At 48.6% G+C, this 19,195-nt stretch overlaps 1 long non-coding RNA gene across 1 annotated transcript; it reads left to right on the forward strand.

The window, feature by feature from the left end:
* The first annotated feature begins 16,149 nt into the window (after positions 1 to 16,149).
* On the forward strand, positions 16,150 to 17,645 carry LOC146561819 (uncharacterized). The gene is made up of 2 exons (XR_014894560.1): positions 16,150 to 16,541; positions 17,377 to 17,645. It is a non-coding gene; the product is annotated as an uncharacterized LOC146561819 (long non-coding RNA).
* Positions 17,646 to 19,195: the final 1,550 nt, after the last annotated feature.

The following is a 19,195-nucleotide window of genomic DNA, read 5'->3' on the forward strand; positions in this document are numbered from 1 at the left end:
TAAATAGTGGCCATTTGAGTGTCTCTGCATCGCTTGCCTGTGATCTCCTTTTTGGTCACCTGACTTCCTCGGTGTGGTAGAGATCGTTTGTGGGTTACTCCTCTAAAGTCTCCATCGCGGCTGGTCGTAGCTATAGAAGCCTCCTCTGAGCTATTCTGCTTACGTTCTGTGACCCGGCTTACTTGGTACGTAATCAACTTTTGTTACGCTCTCTGCCTTCTATTGTTCTTTTATAGTAATTATTTATTATGTTTCGCAGGAAGTGTGGACCTTAGTTTTGCGCCAAGCTACGCGAACTGAAGTGCTGCTGTTTTGCCTTGCTGTGCTTTTACCGTCTGTTCCCGTTGTGAGAATTCTTTCCCTGCTGCTGTCAGCTTTTACAGTGGACGTCGGCATGGACAACGGCCATATGCATGCCGGTTATCGGAGTCAGCTGGCGTGCATATTGATTGACTGTTAACTTATCGTCGTGTGGACGGCAAGTTGGAGCAGTACGGCGATTCCGTTTGCTCCAGATTTTAGAGTTTTATTCAGATTGTATGTTGTTTTATTGCTTTTTGATTTGTAGTTTGGATTCTCTGTTACACCACTGGTGGGAGGCCCTTTTTCTAGCTGTGGATCACCAGTGTGGTCCTGCAGTTGGGTTATCCCCCGGTGCTACACATTAGTTTGTTGTAATATATTAAAATTTTCTTTGTTTCTTTTATTCAGATGCGGAGTGCCGACGTGGAGGAGACTAGGGTGCCTTGGTGGTGGGATCCCTTGAGTGTACACACCTGCCTTGTCTAGTTTATTAGTGTGAGTGTGTGATAGTGTGTTGCACTTGTGTTTTGGTGTGTTTTCCTTTTTTAGTTGTGTGTGGCATCCCTGCCCCTCCACTGGTAAGCCTCAGCTCTGAATACCTTTTTAAGCATATTTGTATTTGAATATTTATGATTATGTTTTTATTCGGTGTTTTAAATAATTACCAATAAATTGTCAATTTGTTTATTATTGAACCTCGTCTCTGGATTGAGTATAGCGAACCTAAGTGCCTTTTTGGTGATTTAGTGTCATTTCCAGTATTCTCTGGGTGAAATTCCCAGGGTGGCGTTGTCGTTCTTTAAAACTGAAGAGTATTTACTTTATATCCCAACCTCGTCTCGCCACAAACTTGGCGTTGTCGACAGGATATACTCTTTAAAACAGAGACGTGTGTTCTTCTTTTTTTGTTTGGTGTAACGTAAATTGTTTTTTTTATATTATTTTTGTACAGAATCAAGGCAAAGCAGCAGCTACTTTGGTGTGGGATTTCACAGCTGTGTTACAGCGATGGAGGAAGAGTTACAGGAACTCAGGGACTTGATCGCGCAGCTGAAAGCAGACAATGAGAGGCTGCGTCAGGAGAGGGCTGTTGGGTCAGGTACTAGTGCTACACCTTCTACTTCAACTGCATCATCTGTTAACCCCCAACGGCTGGTGTCTCTGTAGCAGAGAGACTAGTTTTTGTGCCCCGTGACAGAAAGTGCCCTATGTTTAGAGGAAAATCAGGTATAGGGTTGAATGAATGGTTGGAGGAAATAGAAGGTTGTGCTAGAGCACATCATTTGTCTTTGGCTGATAAAGCATTTTTTCTGTTTGACCACCTAGAAGGGGAAGCACGTGAGGAGATCAAATATCGCTCTAGTGCAGAGAGGACTGATCCTGCTAAGATAATCACTATATTGCAAGAACTGTATGGCTGTTCAGACTCCTATGTAGCATTGCAGGAAGCTTTCTTCTCTAGAAAACAGCAGGAAAGTGAGACACTGCAAGAGTTTTCCCTCGCTCTCTTGGGTCTTATGGAAAAAGTTAAATCGAGTGCCCCCAATGGCATGCCCAATGCTGACGTTTTATTAAGAGATCAATTTGTTGAACAGGTCTTAGATAGTACCTTGCGGCGGGAGTTAAAGCAGCTAGTAAGGAGGCAGCCAACACTGACATTGCTGGAGATTAGAGGGGAAGCTATTAGGTGGGAACGTGAAGGGTTGCCTAGTGGCGTTAGGCATAGAAGCAGTTCTGTCCCTTCTGTTTATGGCATTCAGTATGGGGTCCATAGCGGTCCCTCAGGAATAGCTCAGTCTACCCATTTGTCTGAGATGAGCGAGATGAAGGAATTGTTAAAGCGCCAGCAGGAGCAACTTAATCAGCTCACTCAGAGCATTGCTCGATTGCAGGGCCCCCATCGAATGCCTCGCTCAGGACGGGGCGACTCCATTATATGCCGTCGTTGTCAGCAACCTGGACATGTTGCTCGGGAGTGTGATGGGGAACGCGTTCCTCGTTCCTGGCCTCCTTCGCAGGCCCCTCTGCATAATCGCAGGCACTCTCCTTTAAATACGGCTTCGGAAAACTAGCACCCTCCGTATTGCCGAGCCACAGTTCGGGTGGGGTGTCTATTGGCTCAAGGGTTGTTTCTAATGGTCCAGAGGCAGTCTCGAAATTAATTTCATCCTGTCCTCATATAGATGTGGACATGGGCGGTATAAAAGTACCTTGTTTGGTTGATACAGGGTCCATGGTCTCTACCATTACTGAAAGTTTTTTCCGCCAGCATTTTGAGTCCTGGGGTCAAGAGCGTCTCCAAGCTTGTCATTGGTTGCAGCTTAAAGCGGCTAATGGGTTGTCCATTCCTTACCTTGGCTATATCGAGCTAAGTGTAGAGCTCTGTGACAAGTTTCTTCCACAGTGTGGCGTGTTGGTCGTTAAAGATCCTCCAGGTGCAGGACCTTCCACGGTTCCGGGTGTATTGGGGATGAATGTCATTCGGAAGTGTTACCACGAGCTTTTTGGGCAACACGGTGAAGCATTGTTTAGTTTGGGCTTTGTCACAGAGGCCCCTAAACCCCTTGTGCAGGCGCTGCAAAAGTGCCATGACGTTAGTATAAGAGCCCCACTGGATTTGTCTGGCCATGTGAGAGTGAGGGGTAAGCGAGCATGTTGCATTCCGGGTGGTGTAATGAAAGTAGTGGCCGCCACCTGTTCTGAGCAATATTCAGGTGCCACTGTGTTATTTGAACCTACTGATGTTAACTTGCCTGCTGGACTTTTAGCGTCCCCTGCATTGGTTCGAGTGGTTAGAGGTACTGCATACATACCAGTTGTTAATGTAGGGACTACGGCGGTCTTGCTTTACCCTAGGACCGTTATAGGGACCCTGGAAGATGTTCATGTGGTCAGTTTGCCCGCTGGTGTGACAGAAGTACTCCCTAACGTAGCCACAATGGCATCTCACACCGCCACTCCTACTGTGCAGGATCAGATGGAAGGGATTGATTTGTCTAAACTGTCAGCAGAGGAACAGGGACAGGTGAGGTCTCTCCTTAAGAAATACAGCTCGGTCTTTTCTGCTCATGACACTGATTTGGGTTGCACTAACTTGATCTCCCATGACATTCCAGTCTTAGACGATATCCCCGTGCGGCAGCGTTATAGGCGCATCCCCCCTTCAGAGTACGAGGTTGTGAAAGAGCATATTAACCAGTTGTTAGGGGCCAAGGTGATTAGAGAGAGTAGCAGCCCCTATGCTTCTCCCATTGTGCTCGTTAAGAAGAAGGATGGCAGCCCGCGCATGTGTGTTGATTATCGGCAACTGAACAACAAGACAAGGAAAGATGCATTCCCCCTGCCGCGCATTGAAGAATCCTTAGATGCGCTGACTGGTGCCCGTTGGTTTTCCACCATGGATTTAGCAAGTGGCTATAATCAGGTCCCAGTTACGGAAGAGGATAGGCCCAAGACTGCCTTCTGTACTCCTTTCGGCCTATTTGAATGGAACCGAATGCCATTTGGGCTCTGTAATGCCCCTAGCACCTTCCAGAGACTAATGCAACGCCTTTTCGGTGATCAACAGTGCCAGTCTCTGCTTCTCTATCTTGATGACATTGTAATCTTTTCATCAACAGTATCGCAACATCTTGAGCGGCTGGATGTGGTGCTAGGTCGGCTTCAGCAGGAAGGTTTAAAAGCCAAGCTTGCCAAATGTGCCTTTTTCCAGCGGGAGGTTCGCTACCTAGGCCATGTCATCTCCGATCAAGGTGTCTCTACGGACCCTAGCAAGGTGGAAGTGGTGGCTAACTGGCAGCCTCCTAAGACTGTTTCGGAACTACGCTCCTTCCTTGGGTTTGCCAGCTATTATCGCCGTTTTGTGGAGGGTTTTGCCAAGTTGGCGGCACCTCTGCATAGACTGGTGGCAGAGTGGGGAGGCAGAAAATCAAAGAAGAGGTCAGAGCATGGTGTCGTGGAGAACTGGACTGCAGAGTGTGCTCAAAGTTTTGAGGCATTAAAGACTAAACTGACAACAGCACCAGTGCTCGCTTATGCAGATTTCTCTTTGCCTTTTATTTTAGAAGTGGATGCCAGCCATGCCGGCCTAGGGGCAGTGCTTTCCCAGGAGCAGGGAGGTAAGGTGAGGCCAATAGCCTATGCCAGTCGGGGTTTGAGGCCCACTGAGCGCAATATGCTAAATTATAGCTCAATGAAGCTGGAGTTTTTGGCACTTAAGTGGGCCATGACTGAGAAATTTAGAGAGTACTTGTTGGGCCATAAGTGTATTGTTTACACCGACAACAATCCTCTTAGTCACTTGTCTTCTGCTAAACTTGGGGCTACTGAACAGCGCTGGGCAGCTCAGCTCGCTTCGTTCGACTTCGACTTAAAGTACAGGTCAGGAAGGAGTAATAAGAACGCAGACGAGCTGAGCTGCCCAGCGCTGTTCAGTAGCCCCAAGTTTAGCAGAAGACAAGTGACTAAGAGGATTGTTGTCGGTGTAAACAATACACTTATGGCCCAACAAGTACTCTCTAAATTTCTCAGTCATGGCCCACTTAAGTGCCAAAACTCCAGCTTCATTGAGCTATAATTTAGCATATTGCGCTCAGTGGGCCTCAAACCCCGACTGGCATAGGCTATTGGCCTCACCTTACCTCCCTGCTCCTGGGAAAGCACTGCCCCTAGGCCGGCATGGCTGGCATCCACTTCTAAAATAAAAGGCAAAGAGAAATCTGCATAAGCGAGCACTGGTGCTGTTGTCAGTTTAGTCTTTAATGCCTCAAAACTTTGAGCACACTCTGCAGTCCAGTTCTCCACGACACCATGCTCTGACCTCTTCTTTGATTTTCTGCCTCCCCACTCTGCCACCAGTCTATGCAGAGGTGCCGCCAACTTGGCAAAACCCTCCACAAAACGGCGATAATAGCTGGCAAACCCAAGGAAGGAGCGTAGTTCCGAAACAGTCTTAGGAGGCTGCCAGTTAGCCACCACTTCCACCTTGCTAGGGTCCGTAGAGACACCTTGATCGGAGATGACATGGCCTAGGTAGCGAACCTCCCGCTGGAAAAAGGCACATTTGGCAAGCTTGGCTTTTAAACCTTCCTGCTGAAGCCGACCTAGCACCACATCCAGCCGCTCAAGATGTTGCGATACTGTTGATGAAAAGATTACAATGTCATCAAGATAGAGAAGCAGAGACTGGCACTGTTGATCACCGAAAAGGCGTTGCATTAGTCTCTGGAAGGTGCTAGGGGCATTACAGAGCCCAAATGGCATTCGGTTCCATTCAAATAGGCCGAAAGGAGTACAGAAGGCAGTCTTGGGCCTATCCTCTTCCGTAACTGGGACCTGATTATAGCCACTTGCTAAATCCATGGTGGAAAACCAACGGGCACCAGTCAGCGCATCTAAGGATTCTTCAATGCGCGGCAGGGGGAATGCATCTTTCCTTGTCTTGTTGTTCAGTTGCCGATAATCAACACACATGCGCGGGCTGCCATCCTTCTTCTTAACGAGCACAATGGGAGAAGCATAGGGGCTGCTACTCTCTCTAATCACCTTGGCCCCTAACAACTGGTTAATATGCTCTTTCACAACCTCGTACTCTGAAGGGGGGATGCGCCTATAACGCTGCCGCACGGGGATATCGTCTAAGACTGGAATGTCATGGGAGATCAAGTTAGTGCAACCCAAATCAGTGTCATGAGCAGAAAAGACCGAGCTGTATTTCTTAAGGAGAGACCTCACCTGTCCCTGTTCCTCTGCTGACAGTTTAGACAAATCAATCCCTTCCATCTGATCCTGCACAGTAGGAGTGGCGGTGTGAGATGCCATTGTGGCTACGTTAGGGAGTACTTCTGTCACACCAGCGGGCAAACTGACCACATGAACATCTTCCAGGGTCCCTATAACGGTCCTAGGGTAAAGCAAGACCGCCGTAGTCCCTACATTAACAACTGGTATGTATGCAGTACCTCTAACCACTCGAACCAATGCAGGGGACGCTAAAAGTCCAGCAGGCAAGTTAACATCAGTAGGTTCAAATAACACAGTGGCACCTGAATATTGCTCAGAACAGGTGGCGGCCACTACTTTCATTACACCACCCGGAATGCAACATGCTCGCTTACCCCTCACTCGCTCGCTTCGTTCGACTTCGACTTAAAGTACAGGTCAGGAAGGAGTAATAAGAACGCAGACGCTTTATCTCGCCAGCATCCACCTGATCCTCAGGAGATTAAAGCCATGGTTCCTGGTACAGCCTTGCCTGGACCTCTTCAACAAGCCTTGCGGCTGGGACCAGCTGAGGTATCACAAGCTGCCATTACGGTTTTGCCCCATCTCACTACTCCTGATCTTCATGCCCTCCAACAGGTCGACCCAGTGATAAAGGAGATCTTGGTGTTCTGGAGACGGAAGCAGCGACCCAGCTTTGAGGAGCGGCAGCAGCTTGCTCCACTTGCTCTGGTGCTGCTACGACAATGGGATCGTCTGATTGAAAGGGAAGGAGTTCTGTATCGTCAGGTTCATCGTCCTGACGGTGCCGAGGTGGTACTTCAGCTTTTGCTGCCTAGTGCACTAATTGAGCAGGTGTTGACTCATGTTCATCAGGAGCACGGCCATCAAGGTGTGGAAAGGACCCTAGCGCTTCTCCGCTCACGGTGCTATTGGCCAGGTATGTCTGCTGAGGTAGCTCGTTGGTGTCAGAGATGCGAACGTTGCCAAGTTGCAAAAGACACCCAACCAGCAGCTCAAAGTTTCATGGGACATTTGTTGGCTTCTCGACCAAATGAAATCTTGGCCATTGATTACACCTTGCTCGAACCTTCCCGGAATGGGCTGGAGAACGTTTTGGTGATGACTGATGTTTTCAGCAAGTATACATTGGCTGTCCCCACTCGTGACCAATGTGCCCAGGTTCTCGTGACTGAGTGGTTTTCGAAGTTTGGTGTACCAGCGCGTATCCATTCCGATCAGGGTCGTAACTTTGAAAGCTCCCTGATCCAGCAGCTCTGCAGGTTTTATGGTATCGAGAAGTCCCACACTACTCCTTATCATCCGGCTGGAAATGGTCAGTGTGAACGTTTTAATAGGACTTTGCACAATTTGTTGCGGACCCTGCCAGTATCCAGAAAAAGAGACTGGAATGTATGTTTGCCCCAGTTACTCTACTGTTATAATACCACTCCCCATCAGGCTACTGGGGAAACCCCATTCTTATTGATGTTTGGGCAAGAACCCAGGTTGCCAGTGGACTTTCTGTTGGGCAGAGTACCGGACCCCATCAGTGGAGATGTGCACGAGTGGATTCAGGAGCATCAAGCCCGGCTACAGGTTGTACATGAAGGAGCCAAGGAACGATTGCAATTGGCTGCCGACCGCAGAAAGAGGCACCATGATAAAAAGGTGAAAGAGGCACCATTGAACAATGGCCAGTTGGTGTTCCTGCGCGATCTGAGTGGAAGAGGGAGATGTAAAATCCAAGATCGATGGAAACCCGTGGTATATAGAATCCTGAAGGCACCTGAAGGAGGTGGGGCAGTATATACCATTGCACCTGCAGATGACCCCAGCAGTGTGAAGCATGTTCATCGTACCTTGTTGAAGGCTGTGGTAACGGCAGCTACACCATCAGAAGGGCCTGCTCCAAGCAGTAGCTCACATGGCCCAGAAATATCCTCCCCAGAACCAGGACATGACTCATCACGTGACAGTGACCTGTTATTCCTGAGCATAGGAGCTCCTCAAGTAAATGTTTCACCATCTTACAGCCCAGTGGCAGTGATTCCAAGTAGCCCTGAGTTGTTGCTTCCACCAGAAGACCGAACTTCCGATGTTCCAGCCACTTGTACAGTTACTCCGAGTGTAGCACCAGTTCCATCTAGCTCTCTTCCTGCTCCCTCTACGAGTTCTGATACAAGAAATGTGGTGGTGCGAAAAACAACCCGGTCCACAGCTGGCCAGCATTCAAACATCCATCATCTCCCAAGACCAACAGGGGAGGTGGCACAAGGGGCTGCTAACTCTATTTCTGAGCCTAGGGTACATGCTGTCTCTGCATTTTTTAGGCCTTGGGACTAATCTGGGTGTCTTTGTAATTCATCGTCGGGGCGACGATGCAAGAAGGAGGGGTAGAATGTGGCAGGATGAATGTTATCCCTTGGTCCAACCCACTTTCAGCCTGGCCCATTAGGGGGCGCTGGTATAAATAGTGGCCATTTGAGTGTCTCTGCATCGCTTGCCTGTGATCTCCTTTTGGTCACCTGACTTCCTCGGTGTGGTAGAGATCGTTTGTGGGTTACTCCTCTAAAGTCTCCATCGCGGCTGGTCGTAGCTATAGAAGCCTCCTCTGAGCTATTCTGCTTACGTTCTGTGACCCGGCTTACTTGGTACGTAATCAACTTTTGTTACGCTCTCTGCCTTCTATTGTTCTTTTATAGTAATTATTTATTATGTTTCGCAGGAAGTGTGGACCTTAGTTTTGCGCCAAGCTACGCGAACTGAAGTGCTGCTGTTTTGCCTTGCTGTGCTTTTACCGTCTGTTCCCGTTGTGAGAATTCTTTCCCTGCTGCTGTCAGCTTTTACAGTGGACGTCGGCGTGGACAACGGCCATATGCATGCCGGTTATCGGAGTCAGCTGGCGTGCATATTGATTGACTGTTAACTTATCGTCGTGTGGACGGCAAGTTGGAGCAGTACGGCGATTCCGTTTGCTCCAGATTTTAGAGTTTTATTCAGATTGTATGTTGTTTTATTGCTTTTTGATTTGTAGTTTGGATTCTCTGTTACACCACTGGTGGGAGGCCCTTTTTCTAGCTGTGGATCACCAGTGTGGTCCTGCAGTTGGGTTATCCCCCGGTGCTACACATTAGTTTGTTGTAATATATTAAAATTTTCTTTGTTTCTTTTATTCAGATGCGGAGTGCCGACGTGGAGGAGACTAGGGTGCCTTGGTGGTGGGATCCCTTGAGTGTACACACCTGCCTTGTCTAGTTTATTAGTGTGAGTGTGTGATAGTGTGTTGCACTTGTGTTTTGGTGTGTTTTCTTTTTTTAGTTGTGTGTGGCATCCCTGCCCCTCCACTGGTAAGCCTCAGCTCTGAATACCTTTTTAAGCATATTTGTATTTGAATATTTATGATTATGTTTTTATTCGGTGTTTTAAATAATTACCAATAAATTGTCAATTTGTTTATTATTGAACCTCGTCTCTGGATTGAGTATAGCGAACCTAAGTGCCTTTTTGGTGATTTAGTGTCATTTCCAGTATTCTCTGGGTGAAATTCCCAGGGTGGCGTTGTCGTTCTTTAAAACTGAAGAGTATTTACTTTATATCCCAACCTCGTCTCGCCACACTTAGAACAAACATGAGAAAAAGAGAGCTGATTATTAGCTCATCAAAACACAAAACTGCCTCCTGACATCTGACCCACGTTAAAACATGGACTGAACATACACACACCCACAATGGACAACTGTACCCTCAAACACACAATGATAACATGGACCGAACCACCACTCACAACCACCAGCACTTTATATAGCCTCTGTAGAATTATCCACATATCTCACTTATCTTATGATAGGGTTTCCGAAAGAGACTCAGGCGCAGGCCAGGGTTTTCCTTTAAGCGAAGGACAGTGTGTTTATTTACAGTGAACACATACACCAAGTGGCTATATACAACGTGCAGGGGAAACGGGTCCGGGTCGCCAGGGTCCGTGGGAAACAGGGTTAGGATAAGGGTGTTCCACACTTTCTGTACAAAAACGTTCCCCCTCAATCACTCCTCTCCGCATCGGGTTCCAAAAACGATCTACACACAAAACGTCGGGTTAGCAGGATAATTATAAGAAATTCTCAAGGTACAGGTTAGCAGAAACACAAGTCTAACTGACACTGATAGCTCAACGATCCAGCGAAGACTAGTGCAGACTCGCCATCTAAGTAGTGCAGTAATCAGCTGGGATCAGCGGCCGGTGTGGTGATGAGCAGGTGTGTGGGCCAGCAGCGGGAGCCCGCAGTGAGCATCGCCGTGGCGAGAGAGAGAGAGAGAGAGTGAGAGAGAGAGGGCGAGAGCGAGAGAGCAAACAAACCACAAACATATTGCCCAATAGAGGATTGACCAGCGGGGCACAGGGACCATGACAGTACCCCCCCCCCCCCCCCCCCTCAACGGGAGCCCCCCGGCGACCCACCAGGCTTACCAGGATGAGATAGATGGAAGGCCCGCAGCATACGCTTGTCCAGGACAGCGGCCCGCGGAACCCAGGACCGCTCCTCAATGCCATAGCCCTCCCAGTCCACAAGGTACTGGAAGCCACGCCCGCGGCGGCAAGAGTCCATAATCCGCGTGATGGAATAGGCGGGCAAGCCGTCCACAAGCCGGGCGGGTGGAGGGGGCCTGGAAGGAGGGCACAGAGGGCTATTCCGGACAGGTTTGATTTGGGAGACGTGGAACACATTGTGAATCCTCATGTTGCGCGGCAGCCGGAGTTTCACAGAGACGGGGTTGATCAGCGCCGAAACCTCAAACGGACCAATGAAGTTTGGGTTGAGCTTCTTGGACTCAGTCCTGAGAGGAACAAAGCGTGTGGACAGCCATACCTTTTGTCCCACGCTGTATGCTGGAGCTGGTGTGCGGCGGCGACCTGCGGTCTGTTTGGTTCGGTCCTTTGTGCGCAGCAACGCCGTCCGTGCGGCCCGCCAAGCTCGTCGGCACCTACGTTGATGGGCCTGGACAGATGGTACAGAATGCTCACCCTCGACAGAGGGGAAGAGAGGTGGCTGGAAACCCAGTGAGACCTCGAAGGGAGACAGACCAGTGGCGGAGGAAGTCAGACTGTTATGGGCGTACTCAATCCAGGGTAGTTCATCACTCCAGATGGACTGGTTGGAGGACGCTATGCACCGCAACATTGCCTCGAGCTCTTGGTTAGCTCGCTCACACTGACCGTTGCTTTGGGGATGGTAACCGGAGGTCAGACTGACCTTTGCTCCTAATGAGGAGCAGAATTCCTTCCTGACGCCAGACGTGAACTGGGGGCCTCTGTCAGACACAATGTCTTCCGGGATCCCATGCAAACGAAACACATGACGGGTAAGCAGTCGTGCGGTCTCCATGGCCGTGGGAAGCTTGGGTAGAGCTATGAAGTGGGCAGCTTTAGAAAAACGGTCTACGATGGTAAGTATGACAGTGTTGCCTGCTGATGGCGGCAGTCCGGTCACAAAGTCCAAAGCTATATGGGACCACGGCCTGGACGGAGTCGGCAGGGGATTGAGCTGTCCAGCGGGCGGCTGATGAGACGGTTTATTCCGGGCACAGGTCGCGCAGGCGGAGACGTACTCCCGAGCGTCTTTAGTCAGAGAGGGCCAGCAGAAGTAGCGCTGGAGGAAGTTGATAGTGCGGTGGACCCCTGGGTGGCACGTTAAGCGGGCAGTGTGGGCCCATTGAAGTACTTGAGAACGTACTGATTGAGGGATGTAGAGCCGTTGGGCTGGCCCACCTCCCGGATCCGGTTCCGACACCTGAGCCTCCTGAATGGCTGCTTCGATCCCCCAGGAGATGGCGCCCACGACACAGGTGGCGGGGAGAACGGGAGCGGGCTCAGTGGGGTCCTCCGAGACTGAGAACTGACGGGACAGGGCGTCGGGTTTGACATTCCGGGAACCGGGTCTGTAAGAGATGGAGAAGTGGAAACGGGTGAAAAACAGGGCCCACCTGGCCTGTCGGGCGTTGAGCCTCTTAGCTGATTGCAGGTATGCCAGGTTCTTGTGGTCTGTCCAGACGAGGAAAGGCTGAGCCGTGCCCTCCAACCAGTGCCGCCACTCCTCCAGGGCTAGTTTTATCGCCAGCAGTTCCCGATCCCCGACATCATAGTTTCTCTCTGCAGGGGACAGACGGCGGGAGAAGAAGGCACAAGGGTGGAGCTTACCGTCCTTCCGTTGCGACAGAACCGCTCCAACCCCTGAGTCGAACGCGTCGACCTCGACCACAAATGGCTGCGTGAGGTCGGGTTGGATCAGGATGGGGGCTGAGGCGAATCGTTTCTTCAGTTCTTGGAAAGCTACCTGAGCTTCTTTGTTCAACTGAAAAGGAAGCTTGGGAGAGGTTAGCTGGGTCAGCGGCAAGGCAACTCGGCTGAAGTCCCGAATGAACCGCCGGTAAAAGTTGGCAAACCCAAGGAAACGTTGCAGTTGGTGCCTATTAGGAGGTTCCGGCCACTCAACAACGGCTTTTACCTTCACAGGGTCCGGGCGGAGGTTTCCTTGGTCGATTATGTACCCCAGGAATGCAACGGTGGAGACGTGGAACTCACACTTTTCTCCTTTGACGAACAATCGGTTTTCGAGGAGTCGTTGCAGGACCTGTCTGACATGGGTCTCGTGCTCGGATTGGTTTCTGGAAAAGATCAGGATGTCATCTAGATAGACAAAAACAAAACGGTTAATGAAGTCTCTGAGCACGTCATTCACCAGGGCTTGGAACACCGCAGGGGCGTTAGTGAGACCAAAGGGCATGACAAGGTACTCGAAGTGGCCGAGGTGGGTGTTGAAGGCGGTCTTCCACTCATCGCCCTCACGGATGCGAACCAGATGGTATGCGTTTCGCAAATCCAGTTTGGTGAAAACAGTAGCCCCCTGGAGGAGCTCGAAGGCCGAACTGAGGAGCGGCAGAGGGTATTTATTTTTTACTGTGATGTTGTTTAATCCGCGATAGTCAATGCATGGCCGGAGGGTTTTATCCTTCTTTTCGACAAAGAAGAAGCCTGCCGCGACTGGAGAGGTGGAGGCCCGAATGAGGCCGGCAGCCAGGGATTCCGTGATGTACTTGTCCATAGCGTCTCGTTCTGGAAGTGAGATGCTATATAGCCGACTGGTGGGTAAAGGAGCTCCCGGGAGCAGTTCGATAGCACAGTCATAGGGCCTATGCGGAGGAAGTGACTGGGCGCGGGCCTTTTGAAACACCTCAGCTAGGTCGTGATAAACAGAGGGCACATTAGTTAAATCAGCTGATTTCAATTCCCCAGGAGAGGGCGTTTCAGTGCTTGGAGGCGAGGCAGCTTTAAGGCAGGTCATGTGGCAGTCCTCCCCCCACCCAGTGACACGCCCCTTTAGCCAATCTATGTGAGGGTTGTGCTGTTGTAGCCAAGGATGGCCGAGAACTAGTGGAGTGCGAGTTGCTTTAAACACCAAAAAACACATTTCTTCAGAATGATTGCCAGAGAGGGTGAGCTCGACAGGCTCCGTCACCAGAGTGATGTCTGGAAGGCGTTGACCTGACAACACCGTAACACGTAATGCATGAGGCAGGGGCTCCAATAGTAACCCAAGTTGCCGGGCTAACTGACAGTCAATAAAGTTTTGTTCCGCCCCAGAGTCGATTAACACCGATAGGGAGCGGCTCTTAGAGTGAATGGAAAGCGTGGCCGGTAGTGTTAAACGGGGAGGAGCTTCTTCCTGGCTCAGCTCGCCCACCAGTACTCCTACCATCACAGGCGGGCGCGCCCTTTTGCCCGCGAAGGGCAGGTAGCCACAACATGTCCCCTGTGACCACAATAGAGGCACTCACCGGCCGTAATCCTGCGCTGACGCTCCGCCGCGGTGAGATGGGAGCCGCCCAGCTGCATGGGTTCCTCTCCGTCCCCGCTCTCGTGAGTCCGGGAGGGGCCGGCATCCGCCATGGCGCCGGTGCCAGAGACTCCCGCAGCCTCATGGAAGTTGTAGTTCCGCTGCGACCGGCGAGCCCGTAGCCGCTCATCCACCTTAATGCACAGGGACATTAGCTCATTAAAGGAGGCAGGGAGATCACGCATGATTAGCTCGTCCCTTAATTCTTCTCTGATATTGTTCAGCAACGTGCTCCGTAGCGCCTCCTGATTCCACCCTGCCTCTTCTGCCAGAATCCAGAAGTCGATAGCGTATTCAGACATGCTTCTCCTACCTTGTTTGAAGTTGAGGAGACGGAGAGAAGCGGCCTCTGCCCCGGTGCCTGGGTTAAACACACTCTTAAATTTGGAGAGAAAGTCAGCGTAGGTGATGACAGGATCAGAGTTTAACACAACCTGGGCCCACTTTAGTGCACGGCCCCTCAGAAGTTGAACTAAATAAGTGATCTTCGCCCCATCGTTGCTATGAAAACGCTGCAGTTCGCGAAAAATCCGGCACATTTGTCAGACTCACCCGAGAATGGTTCCGGTGTGGGTAAAGGTCCGTCAGACGGCGTACCGACCCGCGGTGAGCTACCTGACGCTACGGCAGGCGGTGCCGCCTGGGGAGCCGGGCTGGGCGGCTGGGGATTCCCTGGTTGCGCATTTCCCTCCAGCGGTATTAACTGCGCCACCGCCAGGGTCAATGCGGCGACATCCTGCCGTAGCTGCCCGAGCACTTGTTCATGGCGGGCCAGCGCGGCTTCCTGGGCGGCCAGAGCCCGGCCCACAGGGTCCTGTCCTGCTGAGTCCATAATGTCTGGATCGTTCTGATAGGGTTTCCGAAAGAGACTCAGGCGCAGGCCAGGGTTTTCCTTTAAGCGAAGGACAGTGCGTTTATTTACAGTGAACACATACACCAAGTGGCTATATACAACGTGCAGGGGAAACGGGTCCGGGTCGCCAGGGTCCGTGGGAAACAGGGTTGGGAGAAGGGTGTTCCACACTTTCTGTACAAAAACGTTCCCCCTCAATCACTCCTCTCCGCATCGGGTTCCAAAAACGATCTACACACAAAACGTCGGGTTAGCAGGATAATTATAAGAAATTCTCAAGGTACAGGTTAGCAGAAACACAAGTCTAACTGACACTGATAGCTCAACGATCCAGCGAAGACTAGTGCAGACTCGCCATCTAAGTAGTGCAGTAATCAGCTGGGATCAGCGGCCGGTGTGGTGATGAGCAGGTGTGTGGGCCAGCAGCGGGAGCCCGCAGTGAGCATCGCCGTGGCGAGAGAGAGAGAGAGTGAGAGAGAGAGGGCGAGAGCGAGAGAGCCAACAAACCACAAACATATTGCCCAATAGAGGATTGACCAGCGGGGCACAGGGACCATGACATCTTAACTGCACTACTGTATAGCTCTGTAATAATCATTCTGTACATACGATAATTTTTAACCCTACAACTGTTTACAACTTGCACAGTTCCCATTTCTGTATAGCTGTATATCTCAGATTCTGTAAAGTTATTTATTTCATATTCTGTATAGTTTTTCATATTTATATCCTGTTCATAGCCTGTACATAGCTTGTACTCACTACAGCCTGTACATACCTATAGTTATAGAATATTCACAACATACTTCATACCGTGTACATTATAACATTCCATAATAGACCCATTTCTGTAATATATTTACATATCTATATTATTGCTAATATTTATTGTAATATATCTATATCACTAAAGCACTTCTGGATGGATGCAAACTGCATTTCGTTGCCCTGTACCTGTGCATGTGCAATGACAATAAAGTTGAATTCTATTCTATTCTATTCTAAAACAAAATCACCTGACAGGTTTTCTCTAAGTGCACTGTTACAAAAAATAATGGGCCCCCTCTTAGACATGTCCATGTTTAATAAAACTCCCTCTATTAAAAACAAAAACAACCCGAACCTAACTGACAGAATCAACCCATCACCACTATAACCTCACATAATTTCACCTCCTCAATACACCGAAAGTCTTGTTACAACCACACAATTTGCACACAACCATCGCCCCCATTATGCACTTTAACATACTTAGAGTCAGCATAACGGTGTATTCACACCGAACGCGATGGATGCGAATAGAGCGTCAGGTTTACATGTAAAGTCAATGGAAAGGCGCGATGACGCGCGATTGCGGGTCCCGCAAAAATTCGGAAGCAGATTTGCGTCGCGAAAACGCCAAAACGCGTGAAACGCGCGTCAGTGTAGCGCGTCTGGCGCGTTTGACTCGCGAATAAAACCACGCGCGTGAGTTTTTGTGTTGCATTTTGTGCATACGCGCATTTCGCGTCTACCGCTCGAGTTGGAAAAATCTGAACTCTAGCGTCAAATCACGCCGCGACAACCAATCAGGAGCCTGGTGACGTGGCTGTTACCTAGGTCAAAGGGGCAGATCCAGCCAAAGCCTTTCATACTTCAATGGAGGGGAAGGCTAATCAATGCGGTAGCAAACAACTCGGAGCTGTACAACACCAGCTGCTTTCAGTACCGAGACAGGAATAAAAAGGACCGAGCTTGGAGGAAGATATGTGAAGAGATCGGGCAACCTGGTAAGTTCATTCATTTCTCTTTTGAAAGTTTTCACTGACCCGGGGAAGCCGCACAAAAGCTAGCAAGCCACCGCTATTTTCCCACTGACGTACAAATACCGTTCTGCTTTTATGCATGTTGTCATTTAGGAATATATTTTATTGTTTATTAATAAACAGCACACAGTGGTCCCGCTGTTCATCCGTCACTGCTTTGCTTTTTCGCTGATTTTTTATTGCACAGTACAGCATTGCATTCTGCAGCCTGATTGACAAATCTCCTGCGCTTGCCAAATTTATCACGTTTGGTTTTGATAACCATCGCGTCCAATAGAAAAAACAGCACAAAAACACCCATAACTATGAGCCTCATTCGGAAATAGACACCTGCACCGTGAGGGAAAAAGGCGCACGAAAGTGGCGGGCAGATGAAGACAAACCGCGGCATAATAATACTTTTACGTTTTGCAATCTACAAAGGTTTGCACTTTGAGAATCAATTGTGAGAACTGTGACCAGGGGCTAGTTATTCTGAGAACCCCTGCAATAAATGAGGGACCACTGTCTACTCTACGATTATTATATCCAACCTGTTAACATTTAATACTGTATTGATAGAACCAACTGATTCTGCAGCAGAGCATCCCCAGTCCCTGAGCTCCTGCTGCTGCACCCACAGATATGTACAGCAAGCACTGATACCTTTTTAGTCGGTGGGATTCCCTTGTGATCACCTTTACTAAATATCTACAACCAATCTGATTATATCCTGTTATTGTTTTTTTTTTTTTTCAATGTTGAAATTAAAATCTAGTAGTAGCCTTCTCATTTCTTTGTGTTTTGTGCTGTTTTACAGGCCCACAGAGGAGGACGGCTCCGAGGCAGATGAGGGACGGGTCCCAGGACGGTCCATCGGCGGTGGAGCTGGCCATCCTGGAGTCCCTGAAGAGGCCACACCAGTCTCCAATGGAGCATTTCCTCCTCAGCCTTGTTCCTGCTCTGGAGAGCAGCTGGTCCTTTTTATTCCTGTCTCTCTGTAAATTCTTATATTTTATATATTTATGTTTAATGTTTTTCTGTTTGAGACTTTTAATATTATTTCAAATAAATGTTTATAATGACTAATGTCTCAGTTCTACTACACAGCAAATGTTGGCACACAACTTGACACATGTAGAATTTATTTCATATTATACTAATGACAAAATATACTGATACAGTGGGATGCAGAAGTTTGGGCAACCTTGTTAATAGACATTATTTTCCTGTATAAATCGTTGGTTGTTACAATAAAAAATGTCAGTTAAATATCATACAGGAGACACACACAGTGATATTTGAGAAGTGAAAAGAAGTTTACTGGATTTACAGAAAGTGTGCAATAATTGTTTAAACAAAATCAAGCAGGTGCATCAATTTGGGCACCACAAAAAAGAAATGAAATGAATATTTAGTGTATATCAATGTGTGTGTCTCCTATATGATATATGGGGTGCCTTTGTCTGGATGTGCTTCCCATCCAGAGCTGCACAGCACAGAGGGAAGTTCCAGCGCTCCTGGAATCCCTCTGTGATGGACCGCCAGTCTCCAGGTGAAGGCACAGCCATGAAGTCGTCCACTAGACAGTCCCAGATGGACGTCGCTGCCTGGGGGGTGATCTGGCTCACCGTGGACACACAGACTCTGAAACTGAACGCTTGGTCCTGAAGGAGTCCCCGGTGACAAGGAACCTGGACAAAATTGTTCAAAATCAGTATTATGTGTACTGCAGTTACAAAATACATTATTCAAATTCCAAAATACTTTTGTGATGTCAGATATAAATCACAAAACTTAAATCTTACATAAAACATTTTGTAATTATAAGGATAATTACAAAATGTATATTAGATAATATCTAAAACAGTTGTGTTTTGTTTTAACTTTAACATATCATAATTTGATTGGTAGCAACTTTTGCCACTACAGTGTGCCAATCACGCATAATTCCTAAACATGTCAATCAGGTAGGAATGAAGTAAGACATTAATAGAAATAAAGAGTTGTGTGTTGACGTGTAGCCCTTTCCTTGCTTAAATCATTAATATTTTTGAAAAATTAATCTGTGATAAGACAGCTTATCAAGATAGAACCATGTAACTAGAGATGAACCAAACTGTTCACAGTTTTATCTAACTCTGTTTTAATAAAGGCTGGTGACCCCTGCTATAGAGTCTGACAGCTGCAGGGATTATATACAAATATTCAACTATCCCAGAATTAAACCAGGTCTAAATAAAAAGGAGTGAGTATCACTACAAAGGTTAACTCAGTGGTCCTAATGCTACAGTTTGATATCAGCAAACCCCGAGCACATACATTGATAGGACACCACAGCCATGCTATCATGCAAACACTGATAACAGCATAAATCGAATTAAATCGGGACTTGATGAGAGCTTCTGAGTATCACTAGAAATATTATAAAGAGTCGTCTCTGTACCACAGTTTGCTTTCAGTAAACACCGACAGCATTCACTGTTAGCATAGCACATCCATGTTAGCAGTGTATAACTGGATGGATTAGCATATTAGCACAGATATCAATAAAGGACTACCGTATTAAATAGTTTTACTAACCTCAGGCAGACGGACAGGCGCTCTGCAGGTGGGATTGAGCGCCTGTAGTTGGTGTC

The sequence above is a fragment of the Mchenga conophoros genome, linkage group LG12 (assembly GCF_057382185.1).
Source record: "Mchenga conophoros isolate Kocher_MC1m ecotype Shallow Benthic linkage group LG12, M_conophoros_male_GT1.1, whole genome shotgun sequence".
Classification (NCBI taxonomy): domain Eukaryota; kingdom Metazoa; phylum Chordata; class Actinopteri; order Cichliformes; family Cichlidae; genus Mchenga; species Mchenga conophoros.